The sequence below is a fragment of the Macaca nemestrina genome, chromosome 4 (assembly GCF_043159975.1).
Source record: "Macaca nemestrina isolate mMacNem1 chromosome 4, mMacNem.hap1, whole genome shotgun sequence".
NCBI classification, from domain to species: domain Eukaryota; kingdom Metazoa; phylum Chordata; class Mammalia; order Primates; family Cercopithecidae; genus Macaca; species Macaca nemestrina.
In genome coordinates, this window is record NC_092128.1 from 31,560,148 (window position 1) to 31,576,054 (window position 15,907).

General features: G+C 39.5%; 1 protein-coding gene across 1 annotated transcript in view; it reads left to right on the forward strand.

Annotated features, from left to right (window-relative positions):
• LOC105474805 (zinc finger protein 800) overlaps nt 1–15,907 on the forward strand; it is a 113,411-nt gene that overhangs the window by 21,431 nt on the left and 76,073 nt on the right. The gene's annotated exons all lie outside the window — the stretch shown is intronic.

The window sequence follows — 15,907 nt, forward strand, 5'->3', positions numbered from 1 at the left end:
TACCCTGGTTAGTGACTGGCTCACAGACATATAATAGATTTTAATTAAATGCTAGCTTCTTTTTCTTTATGTCTAATGCCCATCTAGTGCTATAGTTTGCCTCATGCTACCTTATATTTTACTTCACTTTTTAATGTATATGCTCTTTTTTTTTCATCAGCCTTAAAAGCTCTTTGAGGTCAGATGTTGTGTTTTATTTGTGTATCCCTACAGCATTGATATGGTTTGACTCTGTGTCCCCACGCAAATCTTATCTTGAATTGTAATCCCCATAATTCCCATATGTCATGGAGGAACCTGATGGGAGGTGATTGGATTGTGGAGGTGGTTCTCCTATGCTGTTCTTGTGACAGTGAGTGAGTTCTCATGAGGTCTAATAGTTTTATACGTGTTTGGAAAGTTCCTCCTTCCCTCGTCTCTTTTCTCTCCTGCCACCAGGTGAAGAAGGTCCTTGCTTCCCCTTTGCCTTCTGCCATGATTGTTAGTTTCCTGAGGCCTCCATAGCCATGTGGAACTGTGAGTTAATTAAACTTGTTTTCTTTATTAATTACCCAGTCTTGGATATTTCTTTAGAGAAGTGTGATGGACTAATACAAGCATGTGTTATGTTTTAGTCATCATAGACACTACAGAAATGTTTGTTGATAATAGTGATTTAGTGATATTTAACTTTGTTGTGGCAAATTTAGTAGCTTTAAAGTGAGCTTTAAAGTCATTAGGCCCAGGTGCAGTGTCTCACATCTGTAATCCTAGCACTTTGGGAGGCCAAGACAGGTGGATCGCTTGAGCTCAGGAGTTCAAGACCAGCGTAGGCAACATGGCAAAACCCTGTCTCTATTAAAAAAAAAATTAAAGTGATAAAAACTACCTCTGATTTTGGGGGCTTATGTCTAATGGAAGGCTTGCTTACGTCTATTCCTCCTGTTAAAAGGCTTCATCCTTTTGTATGTATACAGTGGGATTGGGGAGGATGCTACTAATGTGTTTCTTAAATCAGTTCCATGTCATGGATAAGATATTGTTAACTTTGGTGGTCATAATTCTTTTATTTTAACCACAATCTACCATATATTTTGTGGTATGCTGGTGAGAGGCCCTTGGTGTGGACCAATGAGTAAGTAATGTGGCTGGATGTCCCCTCCAGAATGTGGCAGTGTCTTTTCTTGGGAAGATTTCATTGACAGATGAGTCTGCACAAAAGTGGTTAACATGCATATTGGGACAGCGAAATTAGGGGATGTAAAATGTTTATTAATCTAGAACAGTTATTATTTATTTGATATTGATAGACGTTAATGATACCCTAAAACAAATACTTTAAAAACTTTTTGTATGTTTAATTTTTTGTAGAGATGGGATCTCTCTATGTTGCCCAGGCTGGTCTCAAACTCCTGGACTCAAGTGATCCTCCCGCCTCAACCTCCCAAAGTGCTGGGTTACAGGCGTGAGCCACCATGCCCAGCCCCAAACAACTACTTTTTAATGCCTTATTTTTATGAAATGAGGGTGGACCAATGGTAAATCTTTCTCTTTGAAGGTCCTTTGGTATTACTTCAATTGAATTAAAGTTGATATTTAATACAATATTATTACTTATAATCTATTAAGTAATTTTTCTTGGTTATAGTTCACATCTTTTTTTTTTTTTAACAGTTTACAGTTTAGTTTTTAAAATGCTTCTTTTAGTTTGAAATATTTTATATTTAGAAATGTTTAGACCAAAAATTACAAATTGTCTTTCAAATTAAAACTGACATTCTTCTCCATGAGGAAACTGTATTTTTGTTGCATAGACCATAGAATAAACTTTGAAATGGATGATTACATTTAATTTTTACAATTATTTTAGAATGGAAGAGAATTTTTAAAAATACACTTAATCTATATGGATAACAGGAATCATATGTTATTAATAAGTAGAACTACAAATAAATAATAAATGTTTCTTGAGTAAATGAATTTTTTCTCTGCTGCTATTGGTAAGGCCTAATGAAAGAATAAGCACACAGTCTATGAATAACATAAAATCTTCTGCAGTCTTTAGAATAGAGGATAATAATACCTCCTTTTAACTTAAAATAAAGAAGCATTTAATTTGCCTTTTGGGCCTACAAGATGAATATTGTCATTTTTCTTTTCAAGATGAGAAACATTCACAAAACTTCCTCTTCTCTGCCCCCATCATGGAAAAACTCGTCAAAGTGAATTAATCTTCAGTATTTTCAATGTTATAAGCATTAACCCCACTCACCATCATAACATCCTTATAAAATAAGTATTATTATTTTTTTTGCACATAGGTAGATAAATTGAGAGACTATGTCTCAATATGAATGCATTGTGTTATTTAGTGTCATAACAGTTTTCTTATTCTTATATTCTTATATTAGGTACACAGAATCCATGCATACTTCTGATGGAATTCTGTTTTCCACTGTTATTAATTATAGTTAGTACAAACCAATTTCTCATTCTGCAAAAATACCAAAAGACCTTGGAAAGTAAATCAAGTATCTTCCAATGGACAAATGCTTTAATTAACTGGGGGAAATAATACAATGAAATAGAAAGACTAAGCACTAAATTGCATCCCTTCCTGTGTTTGTACTTACCACCAACTACATCAAGTTCATTTCAAACTCCTCCTATATTAGTGGCCTAGGATTATTACTTTTGTTACCATTCTCTCAGACCTCCCCACATACATGTTTCTATTTGATTTGACAAACTCCTAGAAGTTTCTTTGGGACCACGTCTCTCACACATTTCATAAAGTTCATTTGTTCCTTACCTTCTAGTACTCCACTTGATCTCCTAAGACTAAGTGACCCTATACATATCTAAATACATACATGCAAAGCCATGCATCAGCTTTTATTCCTGTCCCAAAATCCACATCTATCCCCAACCTGGCTTGAGGAGAGAATGTGGTAGTGATTTCTGGAGGGGAACTAGATCGGTTGGACAGATGGTGGCAGTGTTAGGGTGCATTTAAATTTTGCTTTCTTCTGGGGTTTTTTTACCGCCAGCACTCAACCTCATCCTAGAAGCTCTTCAGTTTAGAAGATCTTCCCAGGCTTTCTTAAAAACTTCAAGAAAGCCACCTGAAAAAGATCACAAGCTGAAAAAGGATAAGGTATATGTCAAGTAAGTGCAGGGTGTATATGTGGAAATGAAAATGTGTGAATGACAAATTCTAAGCTCTATTCTGAAGGCAGATTTTATTTCCTTTGAATTATACTCTATCTATTCCCTTTACTTCATGCTACCTGGGGCACTTGAGTCAGGACAGAAAACAATAAAATTAATCACTCTAAAATTTTACACCATTACTAGTATATTATTTGTTTTTATAACCTCTGTGATGTTAATATGACTCCCATTTTACAACTGAGAAAAGTGGGGTTCAAAGAAGTTAAGTGATTCATAGAATCAGTAAGTGGTGGAACTTGGACTTAATCCAGGGCTTTTGACTCTACTTCTGTGCTTTCTTTAGTAAGTCATAATAGGAAGACAATAGCACAGTATTTGGGAATTGCCAAAAATGAACATAAGAAAAAAGACCATATTTGGAATTTCAAAAGTTATTCTAACAACATTACATACAGAATCATTATTTGGGTAGGAAATTGTAGAGAAATAGACTGCCAAACTTTCTTCTAGCTCACTAGATTGTTACAAGGCAACCCTGTAAAAGGCTATGCTTTACTGGTTTCAGAAATGACAACCACAACAATAATAAGAATGGAGACCCATAAAATTCACAGGAAGTACCTAAAAGAAATCTAAATGAAAAACATTTAAAAATGAAAACAATAGATCTATGTAAAAGAAAACATCTTAAAGAATCAAAGTGAGGAAAATAAAAAACTTCAATCTCAGTTGCAGCAATAAAAAGCAAGCAGCTAAAATATGAACTCCCTTTTATTACAGTATAACTGCCAAGCAACCAAAGAGAGAAACAGCCCATGCATGACAAGGGATTATAGGCAGGGACTCTGTGTATTATAGGAAGAATTTCTCTATAGATTCCAAAGCATATTCTTTATTTGGAGTAGGAAATATTTCAATATTTTAACAAATTCAGTTATAATTAAAATAAGTCTATTTGGACTTCTTCTCTAGAATAATTTCTACCTAATTCTCACCTAATATTATCAGCCCATCCGTCACATGTTAGAAGGCAAAAAAAAAAGAAAGGTAATGGAAGATAATGTGTTTGTTCAATTTAGTTTATTAAAAATGCTTTGTATGTCAATTTAAAAAGCCTGGGGTACCTGGCAAGATGGCCAAACAGGAACAGCTCCGGTCTGCAGCTCCCAGCGAGATCAATGCAGAAAGTGGGTGATTTTTGCATTTCCAACTGGGGTACCCAGCTCATCTCATTGGGACTGGTTAGACAGTGGGTGCAGCCCACAGAGAGCAAGCAGAAACAGGGTGGGGCGTTTCCTCACCCGGGAAGTCTAAGGGGTCAGGGAACTCCTTTCCCTAGAGAAGGGAAGCCGTGAGGGACCATGCCCTGAGGAACCGTGCATTCTGGCCCAGATACTACGCTTTTCCCACAGTCCTCACAACCCACAGAGGGGAGATTCCGCGGGTGCCTACACCACAAGGGCCCTGGGTTTCAAGCACAAAACTGGGCTGCCGTTTGGGTAGACACCAAACTAGCTGCAGGAGTTTTTGTTTTTTCATATCCCAGTGGTGCTTAGAATGCCAGTGAGACAGAACTGTTCACTCCTCTGGAAAGGGGGTTGAAGCCAGGGAGCCATGTGGTCTAGCTCAGCTGATCCCACCCTCATGGAGCCCAGAAAGCTAAGATCCACTGGCTTGAAATTCTAACTGCCAGCACAGCAGTCTGAAGTCCACTTGGGATGCCCCAACTTGGTGGGGGGAGGGGCATCCGATATTATGGAGGCTTGAGTAGGCGGTTTTCCCCTCACAGTGTAAACAGAGCCTCCTGGAAGTTCAGACTGGGTGGAGTCCCCCGCAGCACCACAAAGCCGCTGTAACCAGACTACCTCTATTTTTTTTTTTTTTTTTTGAGACAGAGTCTCACTCTGTTGCCCAGGCTGGAGTGCAGTGGCATGAGGCGTGATCTTGGCTTACTATAAGCTCTGCCTCCCGGGTTCATGCCATTCTCCTGCCTCAGCCTCCTGAGTAGCTGGGACTACAGGCGCCCACCACCATGCCCGGCTAAATTTTTTATTTTTTTTTTAGTAGAGACGGGGGTTTCACCGTGTTGGCCAGGATGGTCTCGATCTCCTGACCTCGTGATCTGCCTGCCTTGGCCTCCCAAAGTGCTGGGATTACAGGAGTGAGCCACAGTGCCACCTAGCCAGACTACCTCTCTAGATTCCTCCTCTCTGGGCAGGGCATCTCTGAAAGAAAGGCAGCAGCCCCAGTCAGGGGCTTACAGATAAAACTCCCATCTCCCTGAGACAGAGCACCTGGGAGAAGGGGCGGCTGTGGGCACAGCTTCAGCAGACTTAAACGTCCCTGCCCCCTGGCTCTGAAGACAGCAGCAGATTTCCCAGCACAGCACTCAAGCTCTCCTAAGGGACAGACTGCCTCCTCTAGTGGGTCCCTGACCCCTGTGCCTCCTGACTGGGAGATACTTCCCAGCAGGGGTGGACAGACACCTCATGCAGGAGAGCTCTGGCTGGCATCTGGTGGGTTACCCTCTGGGACAATGCTTCCAGAGGAAGGAACAGGCAGCAATCTTTCCTGTTCTGCAGCCTCTGGTGGTGATACCCAAGCAAACAGGGTCTGGAGTGGACCTCCAGCAAACTCCAATAGATCCGAAAAAGAGGGGCCTGACTGTTAGAAGGAAAACAAACAGGAAGGAATAGCATCAACATCAACAAAAAGGGCGTTGACACAAAAACCCCATCCTAAGGTCACCAACATCAAAGACCAAAGGTAGATAAACCCATGAGGGTGAGGAAAAACCAGCGCAAAAAGCCTGAAAATTCCAAAAACCATAACGTCTCTTCTCCTCGAAAGGATCACAATTCCTCACCAGCAAGGGAACAGAACTGGACGGAGAATGAGTTTGACGAATTGACAGAAGTAGGCTCCAGAAGGTGGGTAGAACAAACTCCTCCCAGCTAAAGGAGCATGTTCTAACCCAATGCAAGGAAACTAAGAACCTCAAAGAAAGGTTAGAGGAACTGCTAACTAGAATAACCAGTTTAGAGATGAACATAAATGACCTGATAGAGCTGAAAAACACAGCACGAGAACTTCGTGAAGCATGCACAAGTATTACTAGCTGAATCGATCAAGCAGAAGAAAGGATATCAGAGACTGAAGATCAACTTAATGAAATAAAGTGTGAAGACAAGATTAGAAAAGAAATAATGAAAAGGAATGAACAAAGCCTCCAAGAAATATGGGGCTATGTGAAAAGACCAAACCTACGTTTGATTGGTGTACCTTAAAGTTATGGGGAGAATGGAACCAAGTTGGAAAACACAGTTCAGGATATTATCCAGGAGAACGTCCCCAACCCAGCAAGACAGGCCAACATTCAAATTCAGGAAATACAGAGAACACCACAAAGATACTCCTCGAGAAGAGCAACCCCAAGACATATAATCATCAAATTCACCAAGGTTGAAATGAAGGAAAAAATGTTAAGGGCAGCCAGAGAGAAAGGTTGGGTCACCCACAAAGGCAAGCCCATCAGACTAACAGCAGATCTCTCTGAAAAACCCTACAAGCCAGAAGAGAGTGGGGGCCAATATGCAGCATTTTTAAAGAAAAGAATTTTCAACCCAGAATTTCATATCCAGTCAAACTAAGCTTCATAAGCAAAGGAGAAATAAAATCCTTTACAGACAAGCAAATGCTAAGAGATTTTGTCACCACAAGGCCTGCCTTACAAGAGCTCCTAAGGGAAGCACTAAACATGGAAAGAAACAATCGGAACAAGCCACTGCAAAAACATGCCAAATTGTAAAGACGATCAATGCTAGGAAGAAACTGCATCAATTAACGGGCGAAATAACCAGCTAACATCATAATGACAGGATCAAATTCACACATAACAATATTAACCTTAAATGTAAAGGGGCTAAATGTCCCAATTAAAAGACACAGACTAGCAAATTGGATGAAGAGTCAAGGCCCAGGCTGGGCTCGGTAGCTCACACCTGTAATCCCAGCACTTTGGAAGGCTGTGGCGGGCAGATCACAAGGTCAGGAGATTGAGACCAGCCTGGCTAACATGGTGAAACGCTGTCTCTACTAAAAATACAAAAAATTAGCCAGGTGTGGTGGCATGCATTTGTAGTCCCACCTACTTGGGAGGCTGAGGCAGGAGAATTGCTTGAACCCGGGAGGCAGAGATTGCAGTGATCCAAGATCACACCACTGCACTCCAGCCTTGGGGGAAAGAGCAAGACTCCGTCTCAAAAAAACCCCAAAACCAAAAACCAAAAACCAAAACAAAAGTCGAGGCCCATCAGTGCTATGTATTCAGGAGATCCATCTCAAGTGCAAAAGCACACAGGCTTAAAATAAAGGGATGGAGGATCATTTGCCAAGCAAATGGAAAGAAAAAAAAAAAGTAGTGCTTTCAATCCTAGTCTCTGATGAAACAGACTTTAAACCAACAAAGATAAAAAAAGACAAAGAAGGGCATTACATAATGGTAAAGGGATCAAAGCAACAAGAAGAGCTAACTGTCCTAAATATATATGCACCAATACAGAAGCACCAAGATTCATAAAGCAAGTTCTTAGAGACCTCGAAAGAGACTTAGACTCCCACATAATAATAGTGGGAGACTTTAACACCCCACTATCAATATTAGACAGATCAATGAGACAGAAAATTAACAAGGATATTGAGAACTTGAACTCAGCTCTGGACAAAGTGGACTTAATACACATCTACAGAACTCTCCACCCCAAATCAACAGGATATACATTCTTCTCAACACCACATTGCACTTATTCTAAAATTGAGCACATAATTGGAGGTAAAACACTCCTCAGCAAATGCAAAAGAACAGGAATCATAACAAACAGTATCTCAGATCACACTGCAATCAAATTAGAACTCAGGATTAAAAACTCACTCAAAACTGCACAACTGCATGGAAACTGAACAACTCGTGAATGACTGCTGGGTAAATAACAAAATGAAGGCAGAAATAAATAAGTTCTTTGAAACCAATGAGAACAAAGACACAATATACCAGAATCTCTAGGACACAGCTAAAGGAGTGTTTAAAGGGAAATTTATAGCACTAAATGGCCACAGGAGAAAGTGGGAAGGATCTAAAATCAACACCCTAACATCACAATTAAAAGAACTAGAGAAGCAAGAGCAAACAAATTCAAAAGCTAGCAGAAGACAAGAAATAAATAAGATCAGAGCAGAACTGAAGGAGATAGAGACACAAAAAACCCTTCAAAAAATCAATGAATCCAGGAGCTGGTTTTTTGTAAAGGTTAACGAAATAGATAGACTGCTAGCCACACTAATAAAGAAGAAAAACAGAAGAATCAAATAGACACAATAAAAAATGATAAAGGGGATAGCATCACTGATCCCACAGTAATACAAATTACCATCAGAGAATACTACAAACACCTGTATGCAAATAAACTAGAAAATCTAGAAGAAATGGATAAATTCCTGGACACACAAATCTCCCAACACTAAACCAGGAAGAGGCCAAATCCCTGAATGAACCAATAACAAGTTCTGATATTGAGGCAGTAATTAGTAGCCTACCAACCAAAAAAAGCCCAGGACCAGATGGATTCACAGCCAAATTCTCCCAAATATACAAAGAGGAGCTGGTACCATTCCTTCTGAAATGATTCTAAACAATAGAAAAAGAGGAAATCCTCCCTAACTCATTTTATGAGGCCAGCATCATCCTGATACCAAAACCTGGCAGAGACACAACAAAAAAAAGAAAATTTTAGGCCATTATTCCTGATGAACATTGATGTGAAAATCCTCAATAAAATACTGGCAAACTGAATACAGCAGCACATCAAAAAGCTTATCCACCACGATCAAGTCAGCTTCATCCCTGGGATGCAAGGCTGGTTCAACATATGCAAATCAATAAATGTAATCCATCACATAAACAGAACAAATTACAAAAACCACATGATTATCTCAATAGATGCAGTAAAAACCTTCAATAACATTCAACACCCCTTCATGCTAAAAACTCTCAATAAATTAAGTATTGATGGAACGTATCTCAAAATAATAAGAGCTGTTTATGACAAACCCACAGCCAATATCATTCTGAATGGGCAAAAACTGGAAGCATTTCCTTTGACAAGACAAGGATGCCCTCTCTTACCACTCATATTCATAGTATTGGAAGTTCTGGCAAGGGCAATCAGGCAAGAGAAAGAAATGAAGCATATTGAAATAGGAAGAGCAGAAGTCAAATTGTCCCTGTTTGCAGATGACATGATTGTATATTTAGAAAACCCCATCGTCTCAGCTCCAAATCTCCTTAAGCTGATAAGCAACTTCAGCAAATTTTCAGGATACAAAATCAATGTGCAAAAATCACAAGCATTCCTATACACCAATAATAGACAAAGAGCCAAATCATGAATGAACTCCCATTCACAATTGCTACAAAGAGAATAAAATACCTAGGAATACAATTTACAAGGGATGTGAAGGACGTCTTCAAGCAGAACTACAAACCACTGCCCAAGGAAATAAGAGAGGACACAAACAAATGGAAGAACATTCCATGCTCATGGATAGGAGGAATCAATTCGTAAAAATGGCCATACTACCCAAAGTAATTTATAGATTCAGTGCTATCTCCATCAAGCTACCAATGACTTTCTTCACAGAGTTAGAAAAAACTACTTTAAATTTCATATGGAACCAAAAAAGAGCCCATATAGCCAAGACAATCCCAAGCAAAAAGAAAAAACCTGGAGGCATCACGCTACCTGACTTCAAACTATACTACAGGGCTGCAGTAACCAAAACAGTATGGTACTGGTACCAAAACAGAGATGTAGAGCAATGGAACAGGACAGAGACCTCAGCCATAATACCACACATCTACAACCATCTGATCTTTGACAAGCCTGACAAAAACAAGAAATGGGGAAAGGATTCCCTATTTAATAAATGGTGCTGGGAAAACTGGCTTAGCCATATGTAGAAAGCTGAAACTGGATCCCTTCCTTACGCCTTATACAAAAATTAACTCAAGATGAATTAAAGACTTAAATGTTAGATCTAAAACCATAGAAACCCAAGAAGAAAATCTAGGCAATACCATTCAGGACATAGGCATGGGCAAGGACTTCATGACTAAAACACCAAAAGGAATGACAACAAAAGCCAAAATTGACAAATGGGACCTAATTAAACTAAAGAGCTTCTGCATGGCAAAAGAAACTGTCGTCAGAATGAACAGGCAACCTACAGAATGGGAGAAAATTTCTGCAATCTATCCATCTGACAAATGGCTAATATCCAGAATCTGCAAGGAACTTAAACAAATTTTCAAGAAAAAACCAAACAGCCCCATCAAGAAGTGGGCAAAGGATATGAACAGACATTTCTCAAAAGAAGACATTTATGCAGCCAACAAGCGTATGAAACAAAGCTCATCATCACTGGTCATTAGAGAAATGCAAATCAAAACCACGATGAGATACCATCTCAGGCCAGTTAGAATGGCAATCATTAAAAAGTTAGGAAACAACAGATGCTAGAGGATGTGGAGAAATAGGAATGCTTTTACACAGTTGGTGGGAATATAAATTAGTTTAACCATTGTGGAAGATAGTGTGGCAATTCCTCAAGGATCTAGAACCAGAAATACCATTTGACCCAGCAATCCCATTACTAGGTATATACCAAAAGGATTATAAATCATTCTACTATAAAGACAAATGCACACGTATGTTTACTGCAGCACTATTCACAATAGCAAAGACTTGGAACCAATGTTATCAATGTTAGACTGGATAAAGAAAATGTGGCACATATACACCATGGAATACTATGTAGCCATAAAAAAGAATGAGTTCATGTCCTTTGCAGGGACATGGATGAAGCTGGAAACCATCATTCTCAGCAAACTAACACAGGAACAGAAAACCAAACACTGCATATTCTCACTCATAAGTGGGAGCTGAACAGTGAGAACGCATGGACACAGGGAGGGGAACTTCACACACTGGGGCTTGTTGTGGGGTGGGAGGCTCAGGGGGGATAGCATTAGGAGAAATATGTAATGTAGATGATGGGTTGATGGGTGTAGCAAACTACCATGGCAAGTGTATACCTATGTAACAAACCTGCACGTTCTGCATATGTATTCCAGAACTTAAAATATAAGTTTCTTTAGCTATTTGGGACCTTTTGTGGTTCTCTATATATTTTTGGAGTTTTTTTATTTCTGTGAAAAATGCCATTGGAATTTTGATGGTGATGGAATTAACTCTGTAAATCGCTTTGGGTGGCATGGGCATTTTAATATCAGTTCTTCCAATTCATGAACACGGGATACAATTTTACTTGTGTGTTCTACATTTTCTGTCATTAATGTTTTATAGTTTTCAATGTGGAGATAGTTCATCTCCGTGGTTAAACTTATTTGTAAAAATTTTGTTCTTCATTAAGAAGCAAACAACAGACACTGAGTTCTACTTGAGTGAGCAGGGTGAAAGCAGGGAAAGGAGTAGAAAACATAAAAATTGGGTACTGGGCTTAGTATCTGCATGATGAAATAATATGTTCAACGAAGCCCCAATATATGTGTTTAGCTAATGTAACACACCTTCACATGTACCTTCAAATGTAAATTAAAAGTTAGAAAAAAAACCCCTTTCTCTACTATTAAAAGTGGATCTGGCTATAGCCATTATGAATAATGGCTTTTTATTGAGTTTGATAGACCCTCATATTGCTTATTTAACCTTACCTTAATATTTTTAAGAAAAAATATTTATGTAAAATATTAAGATGAGAATAAAACTCACCCATAATTCCCTTGCTCAGAGATAACCATTGTTAATATCTTGGTGTATTCCTTAGATTTCAGAATACTTAATGGAACAGATAATGTTCCAGAAGGATATTTTTGTAGGAATATCAAAAATTTAAGAAAATTAAGTTCCAATGATTTATAATTACACAATTATTTTTGTGTATTGTTCTCCCGCAATGCTCACAGACTCTTGGTGTTCAAGGGCACCTAAAAGGCCACATACAGGAATCACTTCCAGAGATGGTGTTGCATCTTTGACAGAATATGATTTAACAATTGGTAAGGGTCATTCTGACAACTTTCCCTTTAAAAGCACTTATTAAAGATTTTGGAGTTTGGTATTTCAAGACTTTTAAAAACATTTTAGTACCTACGGAGGAGTGTTTCTAAGACATATATGTGCGTCAGAATCACCTGGAAGGCTTATTAAAGCACAGATTGCAGAGTTTCTCATTCAATACGCCCAGGAGAGGGGCTTGAGCCTTTGTGTTTCTAAATTTTCACCTGAGTGATACTGATGCTGCTGGCCCGGGAACTACACTTTGAAGACTTCTGACACATGAACCCAGTTTAGAGGAGGCAATTTCTCCTGCAAACCTAGTTTCATTTTTCATTTGCGATACTTCACACCACAGTCATAAACTGTAGGTTTTATTTTGGATTTTTAAAATGAAATTTTATAATCCAGCTTTAATGATAATGTCAAGAACAAGCTTAAATGTAGACTATAGGAGTTCAATTTAAAGTGGAGTTCAACTTAAAGCTCTATAAGCATGACAGAGGAAAAGCAATTCCTTCAAAAGAAACCCTCCTAAATCCCAGAATTTCCTATTTAGGTACCAATTGTATAAAAGCATTTAGGGTATATGTGAACTTATGAATCTGCAGGTATGGCGAAAACTGTTCCTCATCTTCTAAACCCCACTACTTGAATATTACTCTTCAAACCTTAAACCTTGTCAGCATGGCCTCTCCCACTTCTGTTATGTTTGATCAGTGTCCAGACACTCTTACACATGTCCCTAGTCCTTAGAAACTTCACACACTTTCCAACGTACTCATCCTCGATACTCATTGAAATATTTGTAAAGATATTGTAGAGCGTGAGGCATGTCCAGTGGATCTCACAGCTTTACCAGGCAACGTGTTCCAGCCCATTCACTTTATAAAACTTTGTATTTAAAAAAGTCCTTATAGTAATTGAGGCAGGATATGGTTTGGGAGTTAGGTGACCTCCATTCTAGGTCTAGTTCTGCTGTGACTTAGTTGTTAAATTTATGCAAATTGCTTAACTCATTTCTACGTAGTGTTCCAGAGTTCAGGAATTTGGTGTCAAGCAAATCAGTCTGAATCCAAGTTTCTGGTGTTCACTGACTCTGGGAATCTGTAAAAATGGGGATGACAGTAAATACACAGCAGAGTTGATGTAAATATCAGAATATATTATATGTCCCTTACAGTGTCTGTCACACTAAGATCTCAATATTGCTAGTTATTATTATTATACATAAAATGATAGGTTGGACTGAATAATGGATGCTTGGGCATTTTCCAGCTCTACAGCGCCATGATTTTTAAGTGAAAATACGTTGAAAAATAATGATGGCCTGTAGTAGTTTGCTAGGGCTGTTCTGGTGAAGTACCCACAAACTGGGTAGCTTAACAACCAAAATTTATTTTCTCACAGTTATGGAGGCTAGAAGTCTGAAATTAGGATATCAGCAGGATTTGTTTCTCCTGAGGCCCCTTTTCTTGGCTTGTAGATGGCTGTCTTCTTCCTGTGTCTTCACATGGTCTTTTCCCTGTGTGTATCCGTGTCCAAATTTTCATTTCCTAGAAGGACAGCAGTCTTTTGGGATTAGGGCCCAGCTCAATGACCTCATTTTACCTTAATTACCTTTTTAAAGACTCTATCTCCAAATACAAGCACATTCTTAAGTACTGGGAGCTAAGACTTCAACATATGAATCTGGGAGAACACAGTTCAACCCGTAACAATGGCAAAGCATGCAATTTTGGCCCTTTTCCTCTTACTGGGGTTGATAAAGGATTATGATGAAGTTATCCTTAACTTTTGTTTTTCAGTTTCTGTTTTGGCGAGTCATTTCATGATGAACTTTTCTCTATACAAGAGCAAAAAAACAAACCAAATCAAACCAAAACAAAAAAACAAACCAAAACACCGCCACCACCACCATCAAAACCCACAGGGAAGCATCTGGTTGTGACTTTGCTTTTGATACTAATATATGTCTCAGAACAGATGTCCTTGTTTTCTGCAAATAAATACTGATCATCCACTAATTAAATGCATTAGTGGCAAGAAGCAATGTTCACATCCCACGTTTTCTGCTGTGTGGGCATTCATTAACCAACAAGGTAATGCCCTGATGAGTAGTTCCCTGGCAAAGCTCTGAGATCCACTGGACCACTCGTTCCTGCCTCGTGCTCTTAATTTGAGGCATTAATGATTGCCTGACCAGTAACTGTGCTTGTTAAGACACATTTACACATAGTCCATTGGGAAACCAATTATTTTATCATTAGAATTGGGAAGAATTCATTGGCTTACCTTGGCTTGGAAGCTGTTACAACAAGGAGGTTCTCCTAGGTGTGAAAGAGATCATGTTTAAATGAATGCCAGCCTTAAATTGCTTGAGATATACTTAGTGCTCAGTGAATGTCAACTTATTGAATTTATTATTCATTCTATCAAAAAGTCCCAATTCGTTGTGGGTAGAAACATGAAATGATTTTATTTTTTCAAGTGATGCTCTGTCTTTGGGTAATGGGCTCCTTTGAGGCATAGTAGAGTGCTTCCACAACTTTGAAGACGCACATTTGTTAAGACAGTTTATTAAACATGTTTTAAGATTCAGTGGTATTAGTTTTTAAGTATTAAACTCATGCTAGGCCCAAATCTCTATCCACCCCCTAACATATACCAGTAAGACCTCTGACCCTAGGCTGCTTGGTACTGATAGTGATGGTGGGGACAGTGCTGGTGGTGGTATGGTAGTAGTGGTAGTGATGTGGTGGTGGTGGTGGTGCTGGTAGTAAGGATGGCAATGGTGTAGTGGTGGTGGTGATAGTAGTGGTGGTAGTGGTGGTGGTTATGGTAGTGATGGTGGCAATGGTGTAGTGGTGGTGGTGGTGATGGTGGTGGTAATAGTGGTGGTGATAATGGTGGTAGTGATGGTACTGATAGTGTCAATAGTGTAGTGATGGTGGTGGTGGTGATGGTAGTGGTAATGGTGGCGGTTGTGGCAGCTGTGGTGGTGGCAGGAGCTGGAGTGGCGATTCGGGCATGGCTGGCAGGAGTGTGGAGAGAGCACACACAGTGGACACTATCTGAGACACCTCTCTTCATCCCTCCTTTCTCACTGCTTCCCCTCTGGTACTCGGGTGGGAAGTGAGTGGGAAAGGTAGAAGCTGAGGTCTCCTTACAGAATGACTTATGGTGAGGCAGTAGTTTCCACTCCGTTGTGACTGAGTTACTGATTCTCTAACACTGACTGGTGCTTAACACATCTGCATATTTGGTAGCAAGCACATATGGATTCTCTGAGGTGCGTTTGTTGGTTCCTGTAAGGGTGCTAATAGAGACCTCGTCTTTGCATAGTCCCTGGCACTGGCAATCTGGCTTGGACTCCACAGCTATCATGTCTGCAGCCCCTGCCCCAGTTGGTTCCTGCCACTTGCCTCTTGCTGTTGGGGTCTCATTGGCTCTTTGGCCATTGTTCAGTGGAGTAGATCGCTGAGGATCAGGCTCCTTTAGCAGTGTCATCTTGGCCCACAGGCATTCAGAAATCCTTGTTGCTGACGATAGTGGAAATGCAGGTTGCCCCTCACAGGCAAACCTCTAAGATCTATCATCAGTCTCTGAAGCAGCATCAGGCC